Here is a 15479-nt window from a genome sequence, read left to right as displayed (position 1 = left end):
AGCACACAGTGACTGTCTCCACCTCCACCCTCATCTTTCTGCAACCGCAGTTAAAGAAAATCACGTAGCAACGCTACAAGAACAATCTACAGCAAAGCTGTTATATAAAATATCGTGCCTAAACTCGCGACAAGAGAGTTTGAAGCCTACCTTACATATACACTCAACAAACCATTATGACATTTTCCTTTCTTCAAATGTGTTTAATATTTATTTTTCATTTGTCTTATGGCAAAAAGGTTCGTTCGGTGGTCGGCAGATAGGCTTCTCCATGTTTCTTACATACAAAAATTGTAAATAATAAAAAAAAATGAAGAATTTTGAAAACCAGTACTGTACAAATGTCAAAAAGGTTCTTTCGGTGGTCTACAGGTCGGCTGCTCCATGTTTCTTAAATAAAAAAACATGAAAAATAAAAGAACTGTTGAAACAATTTGAAAAATGGACAAATGCCATAAAGCTTCGTTCAGTGTTTGTCGGGTAGGCTGCTCCATTATTGAGATGTAAGTGACAAATACAAAACAAATGGAACACATTTGAAACAAAGAAAGATTGTCATAATGGAGCAGCCTACCCAACAAACACTGAATGAACCTATTGCTATAACGAATATGAAAGACAAGGGCTTCTGGCTGGGTTAGTAGTGCGTGAGCAACCATTTGTGGCACACGTGCCTCTGGCTCCCAAACACCTGTCCCACACGGTGTTGAAAGACTGCGCTCAGTTGGTGCAATTCAGACCCTATTGTTTGAAGAACATAAGGGTCATAACATAGGTGAAGCTAGGCGCAATAAGGGCTTAACACAACGGTCAGATGCCAGTGATACAGCACCTATGAGGATGATACAGCGAGCTCTCCAGTTGTAGCTCTGAGCCCCACCCTTGCCATCTCCAATTTATATAAATGATACAAAGATGAATTGTTTTCTACGTTCAGTGATGATGCATCTGATACAAGTAGCATAGATGAACAGTGTTAGCTGCTTCCATGGTGGTGTTGTCCATAGATATTTTCAAGAATACCTGAATCTCTTCCTGAGTGATGGACATTCTTTGAGGCTAGCTGAATCTCTTCCTGTGTGGGACCTTACAAAGCGATCTTTTCAAGACTACTTTACAAATTGACCTTTTCCTATAATCGTTTCAATACTACCTTATGCTTTACAAGCTTGGCTACATACCACCTACAAGTACTAAAGCCAAGGATGCACACGAGTGCGTTATTTGCAAGCACACAGAACGATGAAACAGGAAACGAAAATCTATCTGTAGCTGGTGCAAGGAGAGCAAAGTCGCGCTGTGTACCATGGACTACTTCGTTGACTATTACGCACCTCCAAAGTACTGAGTGTGTAATACAGTGTGTTACTGTGTAAATAGTATGTGAAACTATTCACTAAAAACACTAAAATTACATATTGTAATTTTAGTGAATTTTTACCACATAATATTGTGACAATGAACATTTATTGTGGACACATTACTGACACATGTATCACAGTTCCATGGAAAATTATGAACATTCTACTGTATACATATTGTAAAGGTCACAAATATGCATCATATACGATAAAAGAAACAAATAAAACCGCATTGGAAATACATAGAAAAATATTTGAAAATATGTTTGTGGCAACACGCGGTGCTTGAATGGCCTGCGCGACCGTGTCTGGGAGCTTCACACACGGGCGACCAGGCCCTGATGACGTCACAGCGCACCTTGTCCACGCCTTCACAGCCAAAGTAAGTGGAATTTGGTAATTATTTTTACATAGACATGTTCAGGGAAGGTAATTTATCATTTTACAAAGAAAAATTATATTTCGGGGAACATTTGATGTCATGCACACTGGGGGAATTTCACAATAAACACAGTGCATCACATTGGTTACATGGGGGACACTCGTTTTGTATGACGTCCGTTTCACATGACGAACATGGAACGGATTAAATTCGTTACTCGAGGTACCACTGTATATTGAAGGTTATTTAGTATATTAATTGGCCAATTGTATGCTTGTATGACTTTAATATATTAAATAAGTCTGTCTGTCGGTTATAAATCGAGGCGACGCCTCATATTTCAGTAAGTTTATTAATAATGTAGTGCAGCAGTTGAATCTTTAAACACCAAACCTCATGAGCGTCTATTGTGTAAGAAAAGATTCAGTCATGATAAATAAACAAAACTTCATGGGTGTCCAGTGTGTGCGAAAAGATTCAGTCAGGCTGACTGCATCTATTCATATAAATTGAGTATAAATACATCTGCACATATACTTGAATATATAAATTAAGTTAACAATTGCTTGCTTAGTTATTTTTAAGTTATCATATAAGTTCATTTAATTGAATATAATCTTTAGTACTTAGTTAACAGTACTTAGACTCTATTTAACCCTTAACATGCTCGGGGTTTAATATCCTGTCATCCCACAGGCGCATGTCATTTTGAAAAAAAAAATTATTTTTTTCTTCCTAACCTGTTAATTTGTGTTCACTGATCACGGGAAAAATAATAAAAAAATCGTAAGTGGCATATATTGCCCGCTATAGGGCGGGGAAGTCTGGCAAATTATAGGCGCTGGCTCAGCATGCGTCCCAGGCGGTCTATTGCTTGCCAGCTGTCAGGCCGGAGTTGCCACAAAGAGATAATTACCTAATTATTTCAATGTCTCTGATTGATTTTTCATAGTTTTTTGCTGTAATATTATTCAATAGTGTGTAGTTTTGTATATTTATATAATAAATGAGTGAATCTTTGCTGTACTCAAAAATATGGTTATCTGGAGATGATTTCGGGGATTTTTAGTGTCCCCGCGGCCCGGTCCTCGACCAGGCCTCCACCCCCCAGGAAGCACCCTGTGACAGCTGACTAACACCCAGGTACCTATTTACTGCTAGGTAACATTGTTTCTCGCCGGCGCCTGGGATCGAACCCAGGACAACAGGATCACAAGTCCAGCGTGCTGTCCGCTCGGCCGACCAGCTCCCTCACTCGGCCGACCAGCTCCCTCGCTTGGCCGACCGGCGGTGTGCATATTGTTGATTCAATTATGTTCATCAATCAGTGAACAAATACTTTGTCGGTTATTACACTATAAGCACAGGTTATATATAAGTATCTGCATGTTTTGTTCACTATAACGAACCACTAAGTAGCTATTAGTAGTAGTAGTAGTAGTAGTAGTAGTCACGAGGAGTGACCGCCGTGTACCAGCCAGCCACTCCCGCCCTCCCTCCAGTCATCTAACTCACCCACATTCTCCTCCCACAATAATGTTTTTGCTATAATTCACTATATACAGACGTTATATATAAGTATCTACATGTTTTGTTCACCATAACTGTACATCTAAGCTTGTATGGTGAGTAAAGGCACAAAGACGTAGGACCTCACACAGTCAGCTGATGGCTGCCGCCCTCAAGGCCGGACGCACTAATATTTCTCCTCCAACAATACTGTGTGGTGTTATTACGCTATATATCTTATACACAGACGTTATATATAAATATTTACATGTTTTGTTCACCATAACTGTACATCTAAGCTTGTATGGTGAGTAAAGGCACAAAAACGTAGGACCTCACACAGCTGATGGCTGCCGCCCTCAAGGCTAGACGCACTAATATTTCTCCTCCAACAATACTGTGTGGTGTTATTACGCTATATACACACATTATATATAATATCTACCTGTTTTATTCACCATACTTGTACAAATAAACTGGTATGGTGCCCAAAGACCATCGTGGTAACCAGTAAACAACACCGTCGTCTGCACGGTGGTGTCCTCTATACACACGTTATATATAAGTATCTACATTTGTGTTCACCATAGCAAACCACTAAGCTGGTATGCTGAGTGCAGTCAATAAAAGGTGGCCACACACAGTCAGAAGACATCGCCACCACCCTCCCTCCCACAGCATTACTCCTCCCTCCATGGCACGCAGCGCTAAATATCACCACAATCCTCCTATTATCAGAACCCTGGTCAGTTTTATCACAGTCAGGGGTCTTCTGTAATAATATCATCGCTACATAATAGCATGAACAAGTATATTTTGGTATTTTTAGGCGATGCTGTGGTCACAAGCTGAACAGCAGTGCTGTTAGCTCATGCTGCATGCATCAGGCTTGGTTGCTCACTCAATACTGAGGCCAATAACACCCGGGAAATTGGCCCACGATTTTTTTTTAAAATGGCGTCTGTTTACAAGAGCCCTGATGAAGGTGTGGTGAACCCCGTGTATCCGCAGGCTGTTTAAATCTTGCATAGTACTCCAACACATCATATGACGTGATGCGCAGTTGACTGGAACAACGTCCAACACGTCATATGACGTGATGCGCACTTTAAGGGGTTAAGGTCATTTATCATACTTATACAATTTAAACTGTGTTTATAGTATAAGATTATATTAATAGTTATGGTGCTAGGCTAGACTATGTACATGTTTAAAGTGTTCAGCATAGAACTAAATTTATTAAATCTTATCCTTGTATAAAATACAAGCTGATGTGAGATACCTGTCGGCAGGTGGACTGTGGATCTTCAATCAACCTATCAACTAATTCATTCACCCCACCTGCCCCTTACAGCCCACAATCTGTCATTAGGAAAAGAGGAGCTAGGATTTACGACCCTAGCTAGAGATTTTAGTTGAATTAATTTGCAGACAGTAATTTTTAATTTAGTTCAGTACAAGTCCCTAGTAGTCTTCTCCTATATCAATCTCGACAGGTTTTTCCCACAGGGCCAGGTACCTGACCCATTCCATCCTCCCAAAATGGGATGAGACATAAAGATTCCAGAAATCTGCTGCGAGCAGTACCCATTTTATCTGAAAATGTTAAACAAGAAAGCCCCTGAACCCCAGGATGCACTACACAAAATATCTATTGATAGTTGACAGTATCTGGATGGTTGCTAGTATATGGATAGTCCAGTAACTGGACGATTGCCAGTGACCAGTCACCAGTGTCTGGTTACTAGCATCTTGAGGGTCACCAATATCTGGATGGTCACCAGTATCTGAAAGGTCACCAGTATCTGGATGGTCACAAATACCTGGATGGTCACCAGTATCTGCATGCATGCCAGTATCCAGATGGTCCTCAGTATCTGGACGGTCACTAGTATCTTGAGGGTAGCCAGTATCTGGACAGGTACCAGAAACTGAACAGCTGCCAGTAACTGAAGTTGCCGGTATTTGAATGATTACCAAAATTTGGACAGTCACCAGTATCTGGATGGTCACCAGTATCTGGACGATCACCAGTATCTGGACGATCACCAGTATCTGGACGATCACCAGTATCTGGATGGTCCACCAGTATCTGGACGATCACAAGTATCTGGACGATCACCAGTATCTGGATGGTCACCAGTATCTGGACGATCACCAGTATCTGGATGGTCACCAGCATCTGGACGATCACCAGTATCTGGATGGTCACCAGTATCTGGACGATCACCAGTATCTGGACGATCACCAGTATCTGGATGGTCACCAGTATCTGGACGATCACCAGTATCTGGATGGTCATCAGTATCTGGACGATCACCAGTATCTGGACGATCACCAGTATCTGGACGATCACCAGTATCTGGACGATCACCAGTATCTGGACGATCACCAGTATCTGGATGGTCACCAGTATCTGGACGATCACCAGTATCTGGATGGTCACCAGTATCTGGACGATCACCAGTATCTGGACGATCACCAGTATCTGGATGGTCACCAGTATCTGGACGATCACCAGTATCTGGACGATCACCAGTATCTGGACGATCACCAGTATCTGGACGATCACCAGTATCTGGATGGTCACCAGTATCTGGACGATCACCAGTATCTGGACGATCACCAGTATCTGGACGATCACCAGTATCTGGATGGTCACCAGTATCTGGACGATCACCAGTATCTGGATGGTCACCAGTATCTGGACGATCACCAGTATCTGGACGGTCACCAGTATCTGGACGATCACCAGTATCTGGACGATCACCAGTATCTGGACGATCACCAGTATCTGGACGGTCACCAGTATCTGGACGATCACCAGTATCTGGATGGTCACCAGTATCTGGACGATCACCAGTATCTGGACGATCACCAGTATCTGGACGATCACCAGTATCTGGACGATCACCAGTATCTGGACGATCACCAGTATCTGGATGGTCACCAGTATCTGGACGATCACCAGTATCTGGACGGTCACCAGTATCTGGACGATCACCAGTATTTGGACGATCACCAGTATCTGGACGATCACCAGTATCTGGACGGTCACCAGTATCTGGACGATCACCAGTATCTGGATGGTCACCAGTATCTGGACGATCACCAGTATCTGGACGATCACCAGTATCTGGATGGTCACCAGTATCTGGACGATCACCAGTATCTGGATGGTCACCAGTATATGATAGGGCATCAGCATCCGGACAATTACCATATCTGGACAGGTGATAGCATCCGAAAGGATGACATTATCTGGACAGTCAGCAATGACCAGGCAGTTGCCAGTAACTGGATAGCTGCCATTAACCAGTTTCCAGTAACTGGATGGTTACCACTATCAGGACGGTTACCAGTAACCAGATGGTCACCAATATCTAGATGGTTTCCAGTACCTGAATGGTTACCAGTATCCAGAGTTACCAGTACCCAGCCGCCAGCATCTGGACAATCCCAGTATTTGGATGGTCACCAGTATCTGGAAGATCATCAGTATTTGGACAGTTGTCTGTATCTCTCTTGGTTAACCACCAGAGGCAGTACCCTCACTTTCCAGGTCGATGATTAGGTCAGCAGCCCAAAACTAGCAATTAATAGGTCAATGTCCACGCTCCAGCAATTCCATAGGCCTATGTCCACATGCCAACACTTGTATAGGCCTATGTAAGACAATGGTGGAGCAGAAAGCACTCAAGTACTTACGGAGGATGATGAGTGTGAGGTCAGGTGGTCAGATGGTACCAGTGACTCCTTCCTTCAACAGTTCTGCCTCTCCTCGTGGTATTTCCTCTGTCTTCAGCGGAGTGCCCTCACCAACACACTTACACTATTATACTTGTCTTGAGAGTATTGTGGGACGGACAACTTGGCGGTTATTTTGGACAAAGGAGAACGTTTTTTAAGACAGGCGAGGAGCACCTCATGGGTCATGTACTTCTTCTTCTTGATAGTAGGTGCAGTTTGCACGAAGGGTTCGTCCTCCCGCGGGTCGTGTACATAGTATAGCGGAACCTTTGTTATGATGACGTCACTCGCTCGCTTGCCCGCCACCTTCCTTCTTTCATTTTCTTTGGTTACTGAGCTTTGCCGAAACTAGTAAGAAATGTTGTATTTTATTTAACTATTATTTGTAGATCTGAGGCAAAGTGAAATTGACACCAATAATTACATCTATCATCATGCTATCATGCAAGAGGAGCCACACATCTATGGATCATCCAATAAAATCAACAGACTTCTAGATGTTACTACTGCTCGGCTTAGACTCGGTTACAAGTATCTCTGGGAATTCTCATTATCTGCTGATGTAGACCTAACCAAATGTAAACTATGTCAACAAAATTATTCACACACCCTCCGTCACTATGTGATGGAGTGCGAAAAGATACGTGAATTTAGAGACAATTCTATAACCAATGTTCCAGCGATGTGTAAATATTTCATTCAAAATGATCTGCTATCAGAAATTTTAGCCAAATATCCCCAGTTTGCTAACTGTAGGTAGTAACTGAGGGGTCCGTCTAATTACCACAAGCTACACAAGCTTCAGAAAGCTTCAGAAAGATTCCTGGCAATACGTTAGTAATGAATAATTATTTATTTATTTATTTATTTATTTATTATTTATTTATATATTTATTTATTTATATATATACAAGAAGGTACATTGGGTTTGTGAGAATACATTGGATAGTACAGTATTTACATTCTTGTAAAGCCACTAGTACGCACAGCGTTTCGGGCAGGTCCTTAATCTACAAGATAATTTTAAGTAGGTAACTTCAATCAGAATTGATAAATGATAAAGATACATTACAAGAGAAAAAATGAGATGAGAGAGATAAGTAGGTATATTAAAGCACATTGTTATATTAAAGCTCTGATTGATTACATTGACAGCTTGATTAGTAATTTAAACAAGGTTACTAGACACCATACAGCAGATTGACAGCACATATAAGACAGCAATGATCACAATGGTAAAGATGTTCAGATTGGGTACATAAAGATTGGGAGACTGGGTGCAAAAGAATAAGATAACAAGATTTATAAACACCATACAACAGATTGGCAGCACATATAAGAAAACAGCAATGATCACAATGGTAAAGATGTTCAAATTGGAAACATAAAGGTTGGGAGATTGGGTAGCAATTGATACAGTGCAATTTTAAGGCAAAAAGTGAAAAAGTATGAAGATGAAATTAGGTACTTTTTAGTATTGATTTTGAATGACGTAAAAGTTGGACAGCTTTTCAATTCAGTAGGGAGTGAGTTCCATAAACTGGGTCCCTTTATTTGCATAGTGTTTACACAGATTAAGTTTAACTCTGGGGATATCAAAGAGATATTTATTTCTGGTGTGGTGATAATGGGTCCTATTACATCTGTCCAAGAAGAGTTTCAGACAAGGATTTGCATTTAAGAACAGGGTTTTGTAAATGTAGTTGACACAAGAGAATTTGTGGAGTGAAATTATGTTTAGCATGTTTAGGGAGTTAAACAAGGGGGCTGTGTGTTGTCTGAAAGCAGAATTTGATATTATTCGGATAGCAGATTTTGCTGGTGATGATGGACTTGAGGTGGTTTGCAGTGGTTGAACCTCATGCACAGGTACCATAGTTGAGATAGGGATAGATTAGTGCATGATATAGAGAGATGAGAGCAGAGTTAGAACATAATATCTGATTTTGGAGAGTATACCAACTGTTTTAGAGACTTTCTTAGTTATGTGTTGTATGTGGGTACTGAAGTTGAGTCTCTTGTCTAGGAATATGCCAAGAAACTTTCCATCATTTTTATTGCTAATGTTTACATTGTCAATCTGAAGCTGAATTGCATTTGTAGATTTGCTTCCGAATAAGATGTAGTAGGTCTTTTCTATGTTAAGTGTTAGTTTGTTGGTTGACATCCATAAGTGGACTTTTTTTAGTTCATTATTAACAACACCATTTAGTGTATGTGGGTTGGGGTTGGAGTAGATGAGGGTAGTATCATCAGCAAACAAAATAGGTTTCAGAATGTTAGAGACATTAGGCAGATCATTAATGTATATAAGAAAAGAAGAGGTCCCAGATGCTGCCCTGTGGCACTCCAACAGTTATTGGTAGAATGGGAGAGATTATATTATTGATGGCTACACATTGGTGTCTATCACTAAGATAGGATTGGATATAGTCCAGTGCATGGCCTCGGATTCCATAATGATGGAGTTTACTTAAGAGGTAATCGTGATTAACAGTATCAAAGGCCTTTCTCAGGTCAATGAAGAGTCCAATTGGAAACTCATTTTTGTCAAGAGCTGAGTAAATTATATCAAGGAGACTAATAATTGCATCGTTGGTACTCTTTTGAGAGCGAAATCCAAACTGACAGGGGCTAAGAATGTCGAATTTTACGAGATAGGAGTAGAGCTGTTTGTAGATAATTTTTTCAAATATATTTGATAGTATGGGTAGGTTCGATATTGGTCTATAGTTGTTTATGTCTGACGGATTACCTCCTTTATGAACTGGCGTTACTCTTGCTTTTTTAAGGATATCAGGGAAGGTATGACACTCAAGGGATTTGTTGAACAGCAGAGCTATAGGTGGCGCAAGGACATGGGAGGCGCTCTTGTATACAATGGATGGGATTTCACTGATGTTCCCAGCTTTGGTTTTTAGTGAGTGTATGATGGACACAACATCTGACGGGCTGACTGGTGAGAGGAGAAGAGAGTTTGGATAGCTGCCTGAGAGATATGTGTTGATATGTGTCTGAGTCTGTGGGATTTTACTTGCAAGGTTAGCACCAATCGATGAAAAGAAGCTATTAAATTCATTCGCCATTTCTAGGTCAGATGACAGTGTAAGGCCATCCTTAGAGAGTGTTATCTGGTTGTGGGAGTGTTGTTTAGTTCCCAGGATGTTAGAGATGGTATTCCATGTGCTTTTCATGTTGCCTTTTGCTTCTTTGAATCTAGTCTCATAATATGAAAGTTTTGCTTTTCTTATGATACTGGTAAGCACTGATGAGTACCTTTTAACTACTTCCATTGAAACTAGGCCACTCCTAAATTTCTTTTCGTATTCATGTTTTTTGTTGATTGATTTAATTATGCCACTTGTGAGCCACGGGTTATTTTTTCTTTTATCAGTTACTTGTTTGGTAAGGAGGGGACAGTGAGTGTTGTAGAGGCTTAGAGTTTTGGAGAGAAAGAGGTTAGTTGATGAGTTTATATCCTGTGAATTATTAAATTCAGATTCCCAGTTAATATTGTGGAGTGCATTAGAGAGATTGCCTAAAGCTGATTCACTATGTAGCCTGAATGAAAGTTTTTTGGTTTCTGGTGGTGATGTGTCAATGTTTGCTATGAGGAAAGTAGGATAGTGGTCAGTTGTTCTGTCATAAATTCCCCAGATGTAAGGGGAGCTGTTATATTAGTCCATAGGTGATCCAGGGTAGTGGCAGATGTTTGAGTGACTCGGGTGGGCTTGGTGATTGTGGGGATTAGCATACAGGAGTGCATATATGTTAGGTTAGGCTGACCTAACCTAAACTAACCTAACCTAACCTAACTTAACCAAACCAAACCTAACCAAACCTAACCTAACCAAACCTAACCGATGCTTGGATCGTCGACTTTATTTGGCGTCACCAGCTCTTTATTTTCGTCTAATTTCTTAATAAAAATATACTTTTTCAGATTAAAATTATGTTTTCTCGTGTTGTACATTCAGCACCAACATTATAATGAGTAAATATATCATATTTATTCATTACTAACATAACATTATAATGAGTAAATATATCATATTTATTCATTACTAACATATTGCCAGGAAGCTTTGTGAAGCTTGTGTAGCCTGTGGTAATTAGACGGACCGTTGCCGGGTAGTTAGGCATGTTAAAGAGTTGAGTAGTATCCTCTTTCAACCACGTTTCAGTAAGTATAATAAAAGAGAATTTGTTGTCAATAGTTTCAATCAACGCACTAACATCATCGAAGTGTTTACCTAGAGATCTAATGTTCAAGTTGATTACAGAGATATTGTGATTATGTGTTAATACATTGTTTACCGGTCCGTCTAATTACCACAAGCTACACAAGCTTCACAAAGCTTCACAAAGCTTATGTTAGTAATGAATAAATACGATATATTTACTCATTATAATGTTGGTGCTGAATGTACAACACGAGAAAACATAATTTTAATCTGAAAAAGTATATTTTTATTAAGAAATTAGACGAAAATAAAGAGCTGGTGACACCAAATAAAGTCGACGATCCAAGCGTCGGTTAGGTTAGGTTAGGTTTGGTTAGGTTTAGTTTGGTTACGTTAGGTGAGGTTAGTTTAGGTTAGATCAGCCTAACCTAACATATCATATTTATTCATTACTAACGTATTGCCAGGAAGCTTTCTGAAGCTTTGTGAAGCTTGTGTAGCTTGTGGTAATACTAATACTAAATATGTGAAATACTAATTGATTGTGAATATTTTAGTTTACCTTGAAAAGCTTCATTTATTTATTTTACTTTATTTATTTATTTATTTATTTATATACAAGAAGGTACATTGGGTTTGTGAGAATACATAGCATAGTACACTATTTACAATCTTGTAAAGCCACTAGTACGCGCAGCGTTTCGGGCAGGTCCTAAATCTAACAGATAATTTTAAGTAGGTAAATTCTATCAGAATTAATAAAATGATAACAAATACATTGCAAGAAAAAAAATGAGATGAGAGAGATTAGTAAGTATATTAAAGCACATTGGTATATTAAAGTGCTGATTGATTACATTGACAGCTTGATTGGTAAATAATAAATAAATAAATAAATAAATAAATGTTTATTTAGGTAAGGTACATACATACGAGAATTTCTTTGCTATTACGTAAAGCGTTTCGGGCATGAAAAACTTAAATGACTAAAGCTTAATACTAATTGAGCATAAAGAGTAAAATGAAAACAAGAAATGAAAACATAGCTGAAAAAGCAGCACAAATACAATTCTGTCGACAAACAGCGCTCTTTAAAAAAACAGACATTGGTTGACAATAGAGGGGTAAGGTAGGTTACAGGGAATTTATTAGGTATAGCTTCGTTTTTATCTTAAACTGGTTGAGAGAGGTACAGTCTTTAACATGGTTGGGAAGGTCATTCCACATTCTGGGTCCCTTGATTTGTAGAGCATTTCTAGTTTGATTAAGTCGTACTCCTGGAATATCAAAACTGTATTTATTTCTGGTGTGGTGCTCATGGGTTCTGTTACAACCTTCAATGAAGCTTTTGAGGTCAGGATTGGCATTACAGATCAGCGTTTTATATATGTATAATACACATGAGAGAATGTGCAGTGACTTAATGTCTAACATATTCAGAGATTTGAGTAGGGGTACCGAGTGATGTCTGGGGCCAGAGTTGGATATTGTCCTAATAGCAGCTTTGTGTTGAGTAATTAGAGGACGTAAATGATTTTGGGTAGTAGAAACCCAAGCACAAATACCATAGTTGAGATATGGATAGATGAGGGAGTAATAGAGAGTCACCAGGGCAGGGCGGGGTACATAATATCTGATCTTAGAAAGAATGCCAACAGTTTTTGAAACTTTTTGATATATTTCGAATGTGTCCCTGGAAATTCAGCTTGTGGTCAATGAGAACACCAAGGAATTTGCCATCAAATTTGTTACAAATTTGGGTATTGTTTATTTTGAGATTTATTTGAATAGAGGATTTATTACCAAACAGAATATAGAAAGTTTTGTCAATGTTAAGGGTGAGTTTGTTGGCAGTTAGCCAAAGATGGACTTTCTCTAGCTCAGTATTTACTGTGGCATTTAGAGCAAGGGGGTCAGGACTGGAGTAAATGAAGGTTGTGTCGTCAGCAAATAGAATTGGTTTGAGGTGTTGGGAGGCATTTGGAAGGTCATTAATGTAGATGAGAAAGAGGGGAGGGCCAAGTATGCTGCCCTGAGGAACACCAATGGTGATGGGTAGGTGGGAGAAATTGAATTATTCACAGAAACATACTGGAGCCTGTCAGTAAGGTAAGATTTGAGGTATTGCAGGGAGTGTCCTCTGACTCCATAATAATGTAATTTAAGAAGAAGGTTTTGGTGGTTGACAGTGTCAAAAGCCTTACGCAGGGCCACAAATAACCCAACAGGGAACTCATATTTATCAAGAGGTGCATGAATCAAGTTAATCATACTAATAATTGCATCGTTAGTGCTTTTTTTGGGTCTGAAGCCATATTGGCAAGAGCTAAGTATATTGTGTTGGGATAGATAGGAGTAAAGCTGCTTGTAGACTAGTTTCTCAAATATTTTTTGAAAAAATATTTTCAATATATTTTCCAGATCCTTAGCCCCTGCTATTGCATTGCTCTTCAACAAGTCACTTGAACTTCAAACCTTTCCAGACATTCTAAAAAAAGCAAGAGTAACCCCTTGTAACACTGTAAAAGTGTTTGGTTTAGTTTAATACATACATAGAGTACATGAGTCACAGACAAGGATCTGAGAGGCACCAGTTGTCTGCCTGAGATCTCACACCTCAAAGCGTTAATGACCTCAAGTGACCTGAGGTCAGATCATGCGAATTTCACCTTGCTTCTACTAATCTCTTAATTGTAGTCTGGTAGCCTTCAAACATGCCGACGTTTAAGGAGTGGCTTGGTAGTGCCGGAGGCTATCTACTGGTGGGCGGAGTTAGTACTAGGGTCCCCAATATATACTGAGGGAGCATAGAGCATTGAATCATTAAGACAACAGAGCAGACGAGCCAGCAGAGCAGAGAAGACGTCCCTAGCAGGGAGGCTGTCGGCCGGCAGGGGGCGAGACAGTCTCTGTCAAGCTACAGACCCCCCCCCCTCCTCTCTATTCAACTTAGACTCAGTCCTCGGTGAGTGAACATTAAGGTGACGTGGTCGTGTTTACATATGTTGTGTGATGATCAGGGGCAGTCAAGTTGTAGGGTTCTCGAATTCTTGGATGATGACTCACTTTGCATATTAAACTGGAACATTTTAATTGAATTGCTAAATTATGATACTTCATGTGAAATATAATTGTTGAATTTATTATTTAAATGGTCTTTCACTGTGTTCCCTAGAGAGTTGAGTTGAGGTGAGAAAGCCTCTGTGGTTACTGGTTTCATGGTTTAGAATGAGTACATGATAAAGATGGGACCATACTAATAATGATCTCTTGATAACATCTTTGGTGAATATTGTGATACAGACAAGTTCCATTCCTTGTCTTGTATGTAATGATCATGAATGGATGGTGGCAGCATTTCGTCTTCTACTCTCTACTTCTACTATCTACTCTTCTACTTCTACCTATCTACACCTCTCCCTCCACCCCTCTCTGAACTCTCACTTTCAACTAATGACCCTCCTCGCTCCTCCCACCTCTCTGCCTCTCACCCCAAACCCTCACTAATTACTTCACTATTCATTTCTTTCCTCTCGTTTTCTCTTATACGTTTGTGGCAATGATTCTGTATTCTAGAGTTCTCTCTAGAGTTTCGGGTAGCTGATCCAGTTACGGCGCCTTGTAGTCTTAGCACCTAGGTAGTCAAATACCTAGGTTACAAGGTGTTGAACGAGAGAGGTTGCCTTAGGAACTCTGGGAGTGCTCTAGAATAGTTAGCTAACCGAGGACGGGATAACGGACTAGAGAGAGCTGTTTCCCCCGGCCTCGTTAGTTAACTGGGGGTGGAATAATGGACAAGATAGAGCTATTTCCCCCAAACCCCCGTTACAATGTTGGCAGCGGTGTTGAACAATGTTGTAGGTAGTTGGTGTTCTTTTAACATTGTTCAGTCACACGTGTCTTTTTGCCGCTCAGACGCTATCAGGGAGATCTTGACAGGTGTTTTACTTTCGCGATTTAGCGAGTTTTTTTTCAGGCTAGGAGATAGTGATTCTCTAGTGTTGTGGTTTAGTGATTTTGTGAGTTTTGTGGTGTTCAGGGAATGTTCACCAGAACTTGCGTGTGTAGTGATTAATGTTAGTGATAAGATTTGGTGATTTGGGAACTTAGCGGTGTTGGTAGTGGAGCTCACCTGAGTGTGACAGGTGACCTCGCATGTCCCACGGGGACACCCAGCCACCGCTGGTCTCCAGGTCAGTGGGGAGTGGCAGGTGTAGTTTTTAAGTAGTGGTTCTGCTCAGATTATTGCGATCGACTGTTTTACTCCATTTGAACGCAATAACCCGAGTGTAC

This window comes from Procambarus clarkii, chromosome 14, assembly GCF_040958095.1.
Source record: "Procambarus clarkii isolate CNS0578487 chromosome 14, FALCON_Pclarkii_2.0, whole genome shotgun sequence".
Lineage (NCBI taxonomy): Eukaryota > Metazoa > Arthropoda > Malacostraca > Decapoda > Cambaridae > Procambarus > Procambarus clarkii.
The sequence above is the reverse complement of the archived record's forward strand: the minus strand, read 5'-3'. Positions refer to the sequence as shown.